We start from the raw sequence: 14,807 nt of genomic DNA on the forward strand, positions 1-14,807 counted from the left end.
ATAATGCTCCAGGACAGCATTCCTGCTCCACCACTGGCACCAGCAGAGGAAGATGCTTAAGCTCATGCTTAAGCCCTCAGCTGACCCTGGTAGCTGCAGTTATCAGTCTGACAGCCTGCCATTCCAATTGAGCTGACAACAGCCAAGCACAAGCACAATATTCACATGCTTCAAATTAGTTGTGCTCAAGTGCTTCAAGGTATTGGATCCATCTCCCATCTCATTGTTTAATTAAACCATCACGTTACTCGGGTGATTGGTATTTTTGAGCACCAAAGAAAGTTTAAATTACTGTCATAATTTGCTCCTCTCTTCCTAAAAATATAGCAGGAAGATGCTTTAAAATGACAAAATGTTATGGCCTATTTTGATGCATTTACCAGTTCTCACTGTTTCAGCTAATTGCTGTCAACTGAGTCTGAGTGTGTCTGCCAGCCAAAATGATAGCAGATATCAAGGCCCCACAGAAAATGTTCCTGCACTGCATGCTGCTATGGATGGTATGTGCGTGTGGCACTGTGACACCTCACGTGGTTAGATAGGATAAGTCAGTATATTTAAAGGTGTTAGAAGCTAATTCATGTGCCAAACATCACGTGGTGGTCTTTTTCTTTGGCTGGCTTAGCTGTGGTGAAGCCACCTTGCCTAAGAAACAGCTCGGTTTAAAGTCCTGCTTTTCACCTTGGCACAGCCTAAACTCCTGTAGTTCCTGTTCATTTCTGTGTAAATTTATTCCTGCAAGTTCAAAAGACACAGATGTCTGTTGGTGGGGGAGATAAGTATAGTCTAAATCAGAGCTCATGATTGCTGCTCTAGCACTGGATCAGGAATGAAATGCCATCAATCACAGAACCCGCAGGCTTCCAGCTTCACCTCCTGGAGGACCCAGTCCTTTCCTTCCTGAGCAGGCAGCAAATCAAAAATCACAGGGTTTTCACTTCCCTGATTAAAACATATTTCATCAAAACACACTGAAACTAAACACCAGGATTTAAAGGTGATATCAACAGCTCATTGCAATTGGAATGGGGGTGAAATTGGATCAGAGCACAATGGGGAGCTGGTTGTGTAATGGCTGTATGCTATCAGGTTGTGCATACTTATATTCAGGTCATTTTATGCTTTCTAAATCCCATACAAGTTTTTTGTTTGTTAGTTGGGTTTTGTTTTGTTTTGTTTTTTTTTGTTTTTTTTTGTTTTTTTTTTTTTTTGTTTTTTTTTTTTTTTTACTTGGAGCATATAAATGAAAGTTTATAATAGGATTTAGCAATTTAGGAGAAAATAGCATAGTCAGGTGTGCTGTACTCACTTTATAAGAAACTAGTTTTGGCTTTGTTACTACATATTTTCATTTCATAAATTTTACTGACTTTTTTTTAATAAAGGGTCCTACTGAAGCAAAAAATTCTACTTAGAATAGTTTATTAAAATTTTATTTTGCTGTCATACTTTCATACACAACACCACTGAAATATAATCACACCTTCTCCCAGCATTACTTAAGTTTCTAAAGCAACCTTTCCGAATGAGGAAATTACTTTGATTGCTTTTTGCCCAGAATAAATATGAAAGCTGCTTAAGAGCTCAGAATTGCAAAATACTTGGTGCACTGCTATCGAGATCTTTTGAAGATGAAGGTGGGCTGGCTGAGTCTGCTGCCCTGAGCTGGCCAAATGTCAGGCAACTCTACCTGAGAGCAGGGTAGGCACATCACTGCTGGGTGTCACAGAGCACCTCCAGCTGCCTGGCAGGCAGGGTGTACAGCCAGCAGAGCCCAACACACCCCCTAAAGCAGTTCTCCTCTAAAATCTCTTACTAATAGTTAGTGCCTGCAAAGGAATTCCTTAGCTTACGCTTCCCACTCAGAAATGAAAACCAAATTTCTTCTCTTCCACTGCTAAGCAAAGTTTTAGCAAAAAAAACCCAAAACAACAAAAAAAATCTGACCCAACAATGAAACCATATGGAGAGCAGAAAAACTGACCACAAAAATTTTTTCTTAGTTCAGGATGATCTAGAAGATCAATGGGACATAAATTATTTGTGAGCCAAGCTATTTCTGTAAACTCTACTGAATGTTACATCAAAGGCAAAGCAAAAAGCCCATAACAAGCAGTTCAAAATAATTTCCCCTAACCTCCTTCAGTCACTGAATTCTCAGGTGTTTCTTCTAATGGAAATAAAAATATTTCTATTTGCGTCATTTCCAAACTGATGTTCATGATTTAACTCATCCCTCCTTACGTATTCAAGGTGACTCCAAAGTGTCATGATATTTTCTGGGTATGCTGCAACACACAGGCACAGTGTGGGGTATTGAAATGCTATGTTTGTTTTCCTTTATTACATCTTTACTTCATTTTGCTTTAAAATTACTTTTTATATTACAGGATGCTGTTCACAGATATAACCACAGCTACATAATTTTGCAACACAAAGTCCAAGGAGTAGATTTCAAAACACGAAATGAAGGGTCAGCCACTAGGCTGAAGTTTACAAGATGACACTAATTTTATGGAAAACAATGAAAATGGAAAATGGAAAAAACACTTTTCTGTTTACAACACATTTGACAGGACAAAAATAAATATTCCTGACCCTTCCTCATGCAAGTCCTCTGCCTGCTCAGAATCTCAGTGTTAGAAGCATTTCCAAAGATAAATGAAAAACTCAGCTCATACCAACCATGTGAGTCTCCCTCCACGGGGCCATACACCCAGTCCAGGGTTCTCAACTTTAAATAAGGATGTGCCCAGCATCTCTGCTCTGGCAGGGCAAATTACACATCAAGTATTACAGTGTTCCCCCTACAACCCTTCCTTTTTCCTAAAACAACTTTAAAAATAATCAGACACTAATAATTTGAATGAGAAGCAGGCCAGTTACCCTGGAGAAAGTACCACAGGCACACAATTTTATAAAGTAAAACACATTTTCCTTTTGTATAAGTGCTCAATACACTAATGCTAAAAATAAGAATTTTGCTGTTTGTCTACTTCATACACAGTAACATTGCCTTAAGATAACATCTTTCTCTTATTTTTAATGATAAGTAAGAACTCAAAGTTATGTTTCTTTTCTTCATTTTGGTTGAAAAGGAGACCACATTTGTTTTTAACTAGATTATTAGCTTTTGTCAAAACTTGTTAAGCAATTCTGAATCCTTTCCTACTTCTGAATGCCTCAAGGCCTTCTGTAATTAGGGTGCTGCTGGAGTGCCAAGGGGCAAAAGGAAAATTGCTGGTTTGGAGCACCTTGGACAGCCAAGGTCACTTCTGGTGTACAAAAAAATCCATCATCTTGCTATCTACGCTTCAAGGAAATAATAATTCCTAAATGACTGAAAACATGCAAACTTTGACCAGCTTAGAAAAGATACAGTTAATTAGTCCTGTTGTGCTGTAAGTTGGTTTTGCCAACAGCAAGTGGACCTGGATGTCAACTCTGTGTCCCAAAGTCCTGTGGTACTTGTTCCTGTTCCTCCAATCAATAATATACTACAATTCTGGCTGTTGCCATCTGGCAAAACTGTTTGAGTCCGAATTTCACAAATCCCTGTTGTGCTTAATTATTTGAGGCCTATTCTGTAAGCATTCAAATTATCATGCCAAATAATTTAATTTACTATATCTAAATTATATTATTATATTATTATTAATTTCACAGAAAAATCTTGGCAGTCACTGCACAATTCAGCTCCTCAACACATATTAGTATGCATGGCATTAGTTACAATTAGCTGACTTTATTTATTTTCCTTTTAACTTGTTTTAAAGTTTCACAGGAACAGAAAAGTTGGAGCTAAGCTTTGTCCCTTGCCACTCAAGACCTACCTCCAGCACACTCATCAGCCCAAAAAGCAGCCCAGTGCTTATATTGAAATTTATAGTTGTATGTTTCTATTTAAACTGTATTTAGTACAAAATTAACACCAGCATTACACAATAAACACCATTTGTACACGTGGACATTCTTGCTTTGGGGAAATTTGACTTCTCGTGATGTCTGCACCCATTTAAGTGTGCATGCTCACCTAAGTATCATTTACAATTTCAATAAAAGCATGTATATGAGGATTAGACTGCTATGAACACTGCAGTGCAGATCTAAATAACTCAGTCTGCCAAACTAGTGTTACTATGGAAACAAAACTAATGTACTGTGACCACAGCTCTGACTGCATTACTTAAGACCATCTGGTTAAAACAAATATTTTCGTGGCACAGTATTTGTTCTTAATTGTGTACTGATCCTTTTTCTTTTTTTTTTTTTTTAACATGCACAAATGTATTACCTTTTTTTTTTATTACTATACTCTGTTCTGGTTTTCACAACACTGCATATGATTTTAGTTATATTTAACATGCTTATGAATAAATCCACATCTCTAAGTTAAGCAAGATTGGATGAAGGTTAACAGTCTGAAGTTCCCTGCTCTCTTGCACCACGTTTTAGAAGAGGTATTTTTTCATATTCCTGCATCACAGCACCACTGAAAAAACACTTCAGGCCATCTGTTCTCCCTGGGAATGCAATGGTGCTGTAAAGGAAAGCTGAGCAATGGGCTCCCATCCACCCATCCCAGCTCCCTGCCTGCACTGAGGCTGCAAAGCACCTTCCAAGTCCATGGGCAGCTCCTCCAGCAGCACCTTGCTAGGAAGAGGCAGAGCACTTCCAAAGTGGTTTGTTCTACCTCAAAGCATTTTTCGGAGTAATAACTCATTGCCTATCTCCAGCTTAGGGAAATTTAATATTCTGAATTGGGATGTGTCACTGCAGATACTGTTTAGATAAGAAATCAAATGCTTTCATGGCAAAATTCAGATTGACCATCAGCAATATCAACACAGAAAGGTGAGGATCACTTTTCCTATCTGTTTCTAAAACCAGAAAGAATATTTTATTCCAGGGAAACATTAAATTAATGAACTAATAAACAACTAGAGCAATGTGTTTCTACAGAACTGCAATGTTTTGCTTCTACTTTAACAGGAAATACATATATATATATATGTGTACGTATTAATGGTGGGGGTTTTCAGGGGTGTTTTTGATGGCAGGTTGACCCTGGCTGAATGCCAGGTGCCCACCAAAACCTCTCTTACCACTCCTCTCCTCAGATAATACAGATCTCATGGGTCAAGATAAGGCCAGGGAGAGATCACTCACCAGTTACTACCACAGGAAAACCAGACTTGCCTTGGATAAATTTGTTTAATTTATAACCAGCCAAGTAAGACCAGGGTAATGGAAGATCAACCCAAACTTTAAAACTCCTTGTCTACATCCCTCCCTTCTTCCCAGGCCTAATTTCACTCCTGAATTCTCCACGTTCTCCCCAGCAATGGTGCAGGGGAACAGGGAGTGGGGGTTGTGATCAGTGTGTCCACAGAAAAATAAGCCAGCCCCACAATCCAAGTGTGTCTGTTTTTTGCAAGCCCCATAGAATAACCATGTGTTATTTAAGGACAGGTTTCCAGGCTGCATCCTTGAACTGCATTATAAATTTGAGGATGTATGACTTGATAAAAACTGAACCAAGTTGGTTTTCCAATGATGAAAGGAACTAAATGCTGTCCATTATGACAACGAGGCTTTTCTGGCTGTCCAGTCCCTGGCCATAGAGATAGATTCATTCTCTTGGCCTCAGCTTGGGCATTCCTTAAAGATATGACTTGGAGAGGCAGATTTCTGTGGCATGGATTTTCCATGCTGCTGGAGGTGTGAAAAGTGCAGGTGAATAGTGGTGAAGTGAGCTGCAATCTTCTTTAGGCAGCTCTGCTGCATAGAGCCTGTGAGACCTGCAGTGGGGAGGGCAGGGAGGGGGCTCTGCCTGGGAAAGGCAGCAAAAACACCACTTCCCTTTGCTCAGCAGGAACTGCTGCTCCATCAATGCAGCTGCAGGCACTTCTGGCAAGAGCTGTGGTAAATGCACAGCAGTTTTCAAGAATTGTGGATGATACCATAAAGAAAACTCAGAGCAATTAATCTATGGCTCTATTTGCTTGCATGTCCACCTGCACATTTTGTCTGGACACACCATCATTATATGTGAGAACTTGTAAGGTCTCAAATTACACAAGGTTTTGAATTCTGATCTTGGAAACCGTGGAAGAAAGTTAAGAATTCAGCCAGAGCCACCACCATTTTATGAAATATACATCTAAGGAAAATATGTTCTAAATTATGTGCTTCTGAATGCCACCACTGGAGACAGAAGAAGGAAAATAGCTCTCAGTACAGAGCTCCTTCAGATTCCCCAGGGCAATGCTTTTTGGAACAACTTTTGCTCAATCCTGCCAATATTTCACTTTTTTTTTTTTCTAATTGAGAAAACGATGGGAAGAAGATTATTTTTTTAAAGATCATTAATATCAAGGAAGCACAATCTTGCTAGTTCATAATTACAGCCTTGTATCAGATTGCCAACCAGTCAAGCATTTCTTATCATTAAGAAATGGATAATTGCAGCAGGAGATGATTGAAGGAAATCAGCCAATCTCTCTAACAAAAAAATCTATGTCTCCATTTATCAGATGGGTATAGGAAAGTGAGCATCAAATTCTGGCTAAAGGCTCCACAAAAACATGCCAGGAGCTAAAAGCAATATAATTAAGAGGTGATTACAGAAGAGCTGTACCTACAGCAGGGCATGCAAAGCACCACACCTCCCCGTGCCACACACAGATCACCCTTCTGCCTGGAGCTCCAGTGTGGCTGCTAGGAAAGTATCCCCACAGGGAATATTCCAAAGGGATCTGCTAGCAAGGTGGGAGCCACCAGCCTCCCTTCTACAGCCAAGAGCTACACAAACATCCAACCATGTGTGCAGAGAGCTGCCTCTGACCTCAGGGCTGCCCTTGCCGCTCCTCCAGTGGTGAGCTTCAAAGAAACTTTAAAATCAACTTGCTCCTCCAAATCTGACAATTGATGCTGGAGTTGCTGCCATGTGATGACTTGGTAAAGAGAAAGGAAATAGGAAAGAGGAGCTACTCTGACTCCAAGATTGTTAAAAGCTGAATTATGTTAGGCTGACAGAAAAAAAAAAAGTGAAATAAGTTCTGCGCTACAGGTGATCTGAGGGTAGATAACTAAGACAGCAGGATAGGGAAAATCTCCAGTTTTTATCATCTTTGCAATACCACATAAATAAACAGAATACTCAACAAAAAAAAAATCCTTTTACACTTAACTCTCTTTCCATTAATAACTGACATAATTTTATGCCATGACTTAATTACATGTCATGTCCTAGTATGAGTTTTACAAAATTTAAATTATGTTACTTTGGGACACAACATCTTCATGTCCAGCATGGCAGAGAGAGAGGGAAAAATCAAAATATCTAATTTCTGCATATTCCCCCTCCACAATACAACAAGGCTCACCCACCTTCAGACTAAATTTATGGAATCAAATTTCTTTGGACTTAGAAGAATATCCTATGATTCCTCAAGTCCATTGAAAATATATCAGGTTGTATCATACCAGAACATGAATGTGACTGCATTTCTAGTCCAGTTTGGCAACCATCCCACTACTGGTGTGATAACAAAATCAGATCAGCTCTGATTCCTCCTGACACTGCTTTGAAGTGACAAGCATCAATACGAGAAGGTCCCATATTTCAGTCACAGTTTTAGGTGGGCTCCCCTGTTGTGAGGAAGATGAAGATAAATTCTGTGGGCAGAGCACGAGGAAACTGCAAGGCTCACCTGGCCTGCTCAGCTCTCCAGTCTCTGCCATGAAGGGTGTCCACACAGCAAGACTGAGCCCAGCTCTGCCCACTCCCAGCCCTCCAGCTGCCCCTCCAGCAGGGAGCTCCAGCTTCCCTGGAGACAAGAAACAACCTGTCCCAGCCTTCGCCATCAGCTCTACTACCTCTGGCCCTTGGACCTTCCACCTGTCCTCCTCTGACCCTAAATCTCACTCTGCATTCCTCGTTCTTAAGGGAATGTATTTAAGACACAAATCCTGATTGCAAGTTATCTTCAGAGTCCACACCTTGAGTCACCCCATGAAGGTGTGAACATATGCTTATGTGGATGAACACACAACATGAATTTTGCATCACTGTCCTCTCTTTTCCTCCTCTCTGCTGCTTCTCATCACCTCACTTTAGACTGTGAAACCTTCAGTCCACATAGCAGGTCTTGTCATGTCTGGAAAAAAAATTATTTCTATCCCAATTTCCATTTTCATGTACCTTTCTTGCTTGTTGCGTTCTCTTCATGTACATGTCACTACCAACAGCCTGATTAACTCCATTTCTGGCAAATTGTTTTTGCAAGGGAAAAGAAGAAACAATGCAGTGAAAGTAAAGGAGAACCTGCACTAGAGAAGTACCTTATAAGATTAACATTATTGGATTTGGACTGAAGGATTTCAGACAACACCGTGTCACAGTTGCTTCCTTTGCAAAACAAAACACATTTTCACCCAACAGCCAGAACTTCTGCCTGGACTCAAACTCAACTTGTTCCTCTTCATCTTAGATGAAGAACTTGCCTAGAGCATCCCTCCAGTTTCACTGGGGCATATATATAGCACTAAGAGTTTTTAATAGGATTTCTAGAGTGGTCCTGGAGTATAAAGAGAATAGATACGCACATGAATAGCTGAGGATTCAAGTTTACTTGCATATAAAAAGAACTCAGAATCCTTAAGTAGCAATTCTATGAGGAATAAAACTTCCTAACCCCTAAAGACATGAGTTTTAGAAATTACGTACATATATATGAATTGTTTGCTCCATCATTTTCACTTTTTATGTATATGCAAATATCTGCAGATTCCTAACTTCAAAAATCAGATACAACCTCACAGACTAGTACATGGAAATTTTTCTTTTTTTCATAATAAAATGCAAACATGTAATTTCTAGTAACTTATAATATCTGTAAGCAAATTTAATAAGCACAAAAAGTGCCTGCTTAAGCAAAAATTTTGGATACCCTAACCCAGAAGCCTACATTTGGACCACCCATTATTTAATAACATGCCTTTGGCAAGCTCTGTTGATTCTTGCTAAGAATACTTTCTTTAAAATAGAAAAAGATTAACAAAAACTTAAATCTTCAGTGCTTGACACATGAAGATCACCAAGGAGACTGTACTTATTTGACTCAAAGAGAACAGTGCTTAGATTTAAGGACAAAGCATCGATTCTTCATGAGCTTTGTTTTGCTTGCATTGAAACGGAGCATATCTAAACCCAGATCTTCAACTTCTAAAATATATTTTTAAAACTTAACATACTTGTGCCCCACAATGCATATAGAGATGGCCCAAATGTGTAGGTACTAATGAAAATTATTTATGACAGTCCTCCCAAACACACTTCTTTCTTCTTTTCATGTGCTTGAGGTACCATTTGTGCACTTCTATGGGGAAACTCCACCTCAGCAACCTGGACAAGTGCTCCAGCTCCATCTGAGGAAAAAGCAGCCACATCAGTCTAATTTACAGCCTGGTCTACATTTGTCTACGTTCCTCCACATTCAAATATGTTGTCTTTTAAAAAAATCCACTTTTTCCCCACTCATTCTTTCCTTTTCCTTCAAGTAAAACACCTTCCAAATGGAACATGAAAATAAAAGCTCTTCATGCCAATTCAGCTTTAATTTTCCTGTAAGTTATTTGCTATTAAGTTGACAATCTAAATGTATGTTTTAAAGAAATTTCACTATTTCAATGTTTGATTGTAAAACCTCAGTTTTACATACTTCATTTTATATTTTTAAAAAAGAAAAAAAAAAAAAGAAGTATCAGATGTCTCTCCTTGAGCTTTTCAGTTAAATCCCTAAGTGACACACCCTGGGAGTTGCTTGCTTGAGGCATGAAACACAATTAGGGTAAATGCAGGCATGTCCAAGTGTCCAGAGGTATCTATTTCTGACTGCTAACATTCCACAGAGTTTTTTGCTCTATTATAAACTTGAGCTCTGCCACAGAGCTCACAGCTACCATAGTAAGCAAAAGCTATTTGATATCATTAACTGCAACAGCATCTTCATTTTGCTAGAACTGACTGGAATGGCTGCAGGAAGCCCTTATCTGCAGTCCAACACGACTCCATCAGTTTTCATGATATCCTAAATTAGGTTTTGAGGAGACTATTAACAAGAAATGTAAATACCTGCCCTTGGACTATCTCCATGGTTCACATACCATTCTGCAACCCTTTCACCCAGACATTACCAGAATAATCTATATTTAAAAACTCCCAGTTCCTAACACAACGAGTACTACCTGATGACAGAAGTAATGGAGAGAAAAATGGAAAGAAAGTGGAGAAAAAGAGTCCAGGAGACAAAAAGAAATAAAATGTAAAGGGATAACTGAAAGCAAACATTTGCATTACTTTTTTCCTTAAATTCTTTTCGGCCAAAATTTCTTGTTCAGTATTTGTAATTCATATATGCTGCACAAAAAAGTCATATTCTCATCACCCTAGCATGTAATATTAAATGTGCTGTAGGTGTTGGTCTCAAAGCTCTTCCACCCTGGGGTTAGGCAATCATACCTCCTTTTAGACACTGTGGTGCCCATTCATTTTGGCAAAGGAGATTAGTGCTGAGCCTCAGCCCTGGGAACAGCTGCTGAAAGGAAGGAGCAATGGCAGCAGGAGCCCTATCCCTGTATTTACTAGGAGGAACCCATAAACTCAAAAAAGAATTAGTGACAAATCAGGTCTGCTGATTAAATTACTGCCAAAAGAATCTCTGTTTGCTAGAGAACATGTAAATCAGATGAGGGACAGCAAACTGGGAAGGTGTTTGTCCACATATCTGAGCTTCAGAGGTGATGAAAACCCCAGACCTGACTCTCAACAAGACAGCACCAATCATGCATGTAACAGGACTACAAAAAGAACAATTTCTCTAGTTATCTTTCTCATGAACTTTTCCTTAGTGCGTGGAGGAGGTTTTGGTGTAGGAGAAGGGCAGAGGACTGAGAGTCCTGTATTTGATATATGGACTTTTCTTTAAATCACATGGCTGAACTGGTGAGACAGGGACTAGAAAAATGTGGGTGGAAAACTGACTGTATCCTTAACTCAAAGGATGGTGGCCAGTGGTAAAGTCCAACTAGTGGCCAGTTTTGAGCCACTGAGGGACTGACAGTGGGACCAACACTGCTGGGTGTCTTCATGAATCACCTGAACAGTGGTGTTCTTTCCATCAGGAAAGAAGGCACCTCTATGAACCCTCAGAAAATAGTGACTTTGCTACTGATTGCTCAAGATAGCATGAAGTAAAATCTTTACAGAATTTAGAAATTTCTCTTTTGGTTCTTCAGTCTGTTCACATCAAAAAGTACTCTACTCAAATGTTTGAGCAAAGCAGTTCAGCTGATGGCCAAGGTTTATCTAACCATGGACCATAAGGTGTTGCAGAACAATTATCTGATCAAGAAAAGAGAAATAACCTGTTATTTATGCTAATGATCATACAGCCAGTCTCTCTGAATCATAATGATTAATCATCCCATGGAACAGGTGTAATGAATTATTCCTGAGTTATTCTCAGGATTTCAAACATGTATGAAAACATGCAAAAAAACAATCACAAGTGGCAGGCAGCAAAGGAAAACAATGGCAATAATTTGTTCATATAATATATCTGAACACTAAATTGGTCTGAAATATATTAATTAGATGTTCACAGTAATTCTTTATGCAAACTGAATCATAACACTGTTGCCAATTCTTCCAGCCACAAATGGGTCATTCTCATAACAGCACAGCTCTATTTATCTTGGCCACCACATCAGGAGCAGAAGCACAGGCAGTAAGGCCAAAGCTGAATGAGGATTTACACACTTTTATTGAGAAATTTAATTTTTTCAATTTGCCTAAATCATCATTTACTTTATGAGATGCAATACTGCTGCCATCAGCATTAACAAATAATCTTGGCTTCAGCCTCCAGGTTGTGAGATTGATATGTACCATGCTTATGTTCCTCCTGCCTTGTTTTTTAATTTCTAGTGTATACCAAAGCCTGAATTTCAACATTTTCTCCACCCCTTGAGGATTATTGATTTATTTAAATGAAAGGGGAAATAGGGAAGAGAGAGGTGATATTTTCACACCATCACTGGAGAACAGGAACCAAACCAAAGAAGGAAAAGGCACAGGGTCCAGCCCCCAGCTACTGAAGCTGCAAGGATTGCACTCCAGGCAAGATAAGGAAGGTTGCCAACATGACAGGTAAATAAAGAAACAGCCTCCATCAAGGAAGATCACCATTCCCCATGCAGTGTTCACATACCTGCTTAATTCTTCTGCTACCCACTGATCCACAGTAACTGCTCAATGGCAGTGAGCAACAGTACATAATAGTCAAGAAGAGGAAATAACTAATTTGCTTGTGGCTCATTGAGAACTTTGCCAAAACATCAGTCAATCCTGTTATAGTCACTGATGTGTAAAAAAACAAATGGTCTTCAGTAATGACAAAAAAAAAGCAAAACTGTCTTCCATAAACCCTACAAATAACAGACTCTAAAAATTACTTTTTCTGCTCTAGTTAAAAAATGTGATTAAAGCTGTATTTCTATGTAAGAGTGAATACCCGTACATTAGTACAGGATTTGTTGCATTGGATTCATAAGACCAGCCACACTTGAGGACACAGTGTGGAGTGGCAGAAATGAGAATGCAGGTGGAACAAGAAACTTCCCCTTCCTCAGAGGGCAGAGCATGTTCTAGGCAGGTCATTCCCATAGTGGTAATCTATGTGACCTTGGGTTACCTTCCATGGCACATGCCCAAAGCTTAGCTGATTAAATGAAGGCCATTCCTAGTGCATCCTGAAACTGGTGACAAAGTTTTCCTTGAAAATGGATGGGATTAAGCCTTATTCTTCCACCTGAGTTTGAAAAGGCTGTACTATCATCAAAGTCAGTTCAAAACTCTTTTCGTGCATGAACATCCTGCACAATCTTAAGCAATCACATCACCTGCCCTTTGAATTTTGCTTACTGGCTGAAAAGAATAGCATTTTTCCATTACCTCTTACCTGAACTTCATTATAACAGTAATTACATTATTATTTGCAAGACTCTGACATGGGCTAGAAAAGCAGTACATCTAAGGAGACAGCTGAGAAGTTTATAAAGGAAGACACCTTGTCTTCCCCAAGAAATACACAGTGGTCATTGCTGATAAATTAGAGTCATTCCAATTTCTGTTCATGTGCCACAGTTTTAACAGCGATGAAGAGATGCTGTGTGAGGCATGTGAGTTTGCTGTTTCCTTGCTGTTATTTTGAATTTTAAAAAATAAACACACACACACACACACAAAAAAAGCTACATCAAGTTGCACAAATTGGTGATTGATACAAGGAAAATGCATTGAAACAGTTCCTGGTAGGCATCAGGAGGCTCTGCCCATCTGGCCCTGGCTCCTCCAGTGCATTCAATGCTGCCAGGAATCCAAATCTGTAATTACAGCTACCCAGTGCATGGAACACCCACGCTCCTTTGCCTTCTATTTTCTGTACTCACACAGTACAGCTTCTCCTGCAGCTGGCTGCTCCTCAGAGCCCACAAAGCCCGAGCCACACGCCCTGGACGTGAGGGGGCACCCCGAGCCTCGGGGCTCCGGAGCTGAGATGCCCCACTGGGGCTCCAGGCTTCTTGCCCAGCTCCTGGCTGCTCCTCACATGCCCCACTGCCTCCCCACTCTCTGCAAAAGCTACAGGGACAGCACAGAGCTGGCTCCTCACAGGGACTGTGCTCCTGCAAATGCAGTGCCAGGCAGGAAGGCAGCCTGGTATTTCAAGTGACCCGGTGACAAATCATTGGTTATTATGGGGCAGCCCAATGCCAACAGTGCACTGCAGGCACAGGATCCTGTGCCAGATGAGAATACAGCAAGCAAGGAGCACGAAAGCATCGTGACCAGAATCTGAGAGGCAAAATCTGATGACGGACTGCAGCCCTTCCAATGAGATGAACTGCCAGCAGCATTAATGAAATGCGAGTACGTAACTTATGGCACAGAGCGCTAGAAGTATTGAACTGAGAAAGGGAAACATTTCCACAGCCATGAAGGGCTACAAATAAAACTGGGATTTATAGCAAACAGCTCCTAGTGCAAAGGCACGGCTCCTTGATGGTATTTCCACGTGAAGAGCAATGATTGGTGTCACATATCAGGTAACTGCAGACAGTGCAACAGCTTCTCTCCCTCTTCTGCAACTCCTAGGTCATGGGCTGGCCCCTCTGCTTTTCTGATAAAGCTTCCAAAATCTTAGGAGGAATCCCCTTCCCAAAGACAAGCTCATTTCTCAGATCTAACCTCACTGAAAGTCTGCTCTGGCTACAGTCCATAGAGTACCTATTAAACACCACATCTACAAGGTTGTTTTTTTCCTCTGTTTCTGCTTATCAGTGGAAATACCAATTTTGTTTAGATGCATTCATTGCTGGAATCTGTGCAACTACAGCAAGGGTCATAGAAGCACACTGGTATCTAGACATAATCTTAGACACTGAGGATCAACACATGTATCTGGTACTCCTCAACCCAATCTCCCCTTCTTTAAAATGGGTATTTGAGATGGAGAAGCCAGGAACACACGTGCTGCACTGCTATTGCTAACAGTTCTGAGAAATGCTCCTGCCTGGGAAGAACAGCAATGGATTTCTGCAATATCTCAGACACTGAAGTGCTTTCTGTTGGCCAGATTCTGTATGAAAAATATGTTTTATGGGGGAAGTTATTTCAAAACAATGCAGAAACTTGTGGATTAGGAAACATAAAATTCCAGCAAATGTAAATTTCCCACCTTTCT

General features: G+C 40.1%; 1 protein-coding gene and 1 long non-coding RNA gene across 7 annotated transcripts in view; one reads left to right on the forward strand and one right to left on the reverse strand.

Moving 5' to 3' along the window:
- Positions 1–14,807, reverse strand: part of DIP2C (disco interacting protein 2 homolog C) — a 307,254-nt gene that overhangs the window by 184,520 nt on the left and 107,927 nt on the right. The gene's annotated exons all lie outside the window — the stretch shown is intronic.
- Positions 5,615–9,616, forward strand: LOC135280691 (uncharacterized). The gene is made up of 2 exons (XR_010347572.1): positions 5,615–5,736; positions 9,367–9,616. It is a non-coding gene; the product is annotated as an uncharacterized LOC135280691 (long non-coding RNA).

The sequence above is a fragment of the Passer domesticus genome, chromosome 1 (genome assembly GCF_036417665.1).
Source record: "Passer domesticus isolate bPasDom1 chromosome 1, bPasDom1.hap1, whole genome shotgun sequence".
Lineage (NCBI taxonomy): Eukaryota > Metazoa > Chordata > Aves > Passeriformes > Passeridae > Passer > Passer domesticus.